Raw genomic sequence first — 1,868 nt, forward strand, 5'->3', positions numbered from 1 at the left:
TGCAACGCCGCGAATCGAATTGTCGCGATTGTTGGTTGAGCGAATTCGCTCCTAAATGTTATACACTCGCCGCGTATGATAGTTGAGCGATTACGCTCCTAGTCGCCGCCTGCTGTCGCGTTTGGAGGATTGAGCGAACGCGCTCACCACCTTTGTGCTTGTAATATTCGTAGATGTACTTTCATTGGCGTAAATAAAAAGGGATCGCCTCTTTGTATTCATACCGATTCTTTCTGTTCACCTTTCCCGTCATCGCGGTAGGTTCGCTCCCGTGGAAGTCAGCGCCGGCTTCCTTCACCGGAAAAGGACCCTTTATTAACTCGCAGGGGGCATAGCAGTGGCGCACTTGGCTATGTTTCGAGGATAAATCCCCCCCCCCCCCTTTGCACGTTGTTATAACCAAAAATCGAAAAATACGATCTTGTTCTGTTTAAAATATAGAATTTAACAGCTTTTCGAAAATTAATTTGGCTCCCAAATTGAAAAAACTGTGTGTGAAAATGTACGATGTCTTGCATTTATGACTGGTTTTCAAACATTTCTTTTTATAGTGGCACAATTACAAATTTAACGGAAACTGCACACACCATCGTGTGAACCACTTCTTTCTGTGCCAGAATTATACCATAAAAATGCTCAATCTAAAAGACGTTGAATCCAATATTACACTCCTGGCAAATCATGACAATTTTCGAATAATACGAAAACAAAATTACATTCAATGATATTTCCAGGTAGCATAACTTTTATCAATTAATTTATGAATGCTGTGAAGTCTAATGCTAATATAACAAAAAAACTCGTTGATGGGCTCAATATTTTCAACTTATAATTTATCTACATTGAGATTCAACTCGAAAACAAGAATTTAAAAATTTTTATCACTCAAAATTTTTTGTTAAATACACAATTATAAATGCGTTAATATGCATTTTTTTCAAAAATTCTGATAACGTAGATCGAATGTCTAGACAATTTTACATCGGAAATGTCGACTCTTGATTTTTTTTAAAACCGATTTCACATTTAGAAAATCAATTGAAAACAGTAGAAAAAAATCGTCCATTATGACTTAATGGGTTATATATATACGAGGGTGGTCAATAAGTCTTTACAAAATCCCAGAGATGGCGCTCGTCACGCTTAAATTATGATGTTTTTGGCAAGCAATACTACTGTCTAAATATCGTACAAAGTTTCAACTCGATTCATTAAGTCGTTTTTTTGTGACCGTTGATTGAACAAAAAGGTTTATTTGAAAAATGGAAAAAAGAGAGTTTCGAGCGGTGATAAAACATTTTCATTTGAAAGGCCTTACACCAAAAGAAATCACAGTTGAGTTGAACGTCGTTCATGGCAAGTCTGACCCTGTGTTTATGACTATTTATAACTGGATAAATGAATTTAAACGCGGCCGTACAACAACAAAAGATGAACCTCGTTCAGTACGCCCCGTAGAAGTGAGTACGCCCGAAACGATCAACAAAATCCACGATATGGTGTTTAGTGATAGAAGATTAAAATTTCAAGAATTAATTGAGGTCACTGGGGTATCAAAGGGTACAATCATTTCAATTTTGCATGAAAAATTGGGGATGAAAAAAATATCAGCAAGATGGGTGCCGCGTTTGCTCACTTTTGAAAACGAACGAACCGGCGTGGTCACCTCTGAGGCTCTTTTGGCACGCATACGTCGTAATCCGGAAGACTTTTGGCATCGACTCGTAACTGTAGATAAAATATGGGTACACCACTACACTCTTGTAACCAAAAAACAGTCCAAACAATGGATTACCGCAAGAGAACTAGCCCCAAAGAAGGCAAAGACAGTAAAGTCAGCTGGCAAGATTATTGCCACGGTTTTCTGG

The sequence above is a fragment of the Phymastichus coffea genome, unplaced genomic scaffold (assembly GCF_024137745.1).
Source record: "Phymastichus coffea isolate CEN01 unplaced genomic scaffold, Cenicafe_Pcof_1.1 PCOF00022, whole genome shotgun sequence".
Taxonomy (NCBI): domain Eukaryota; kingdom Metazoa; phylum Arthropoda; class Insecta; order Hymenoptera; family Eulophidae; genus Phymastichus; species Phymastichus coffea.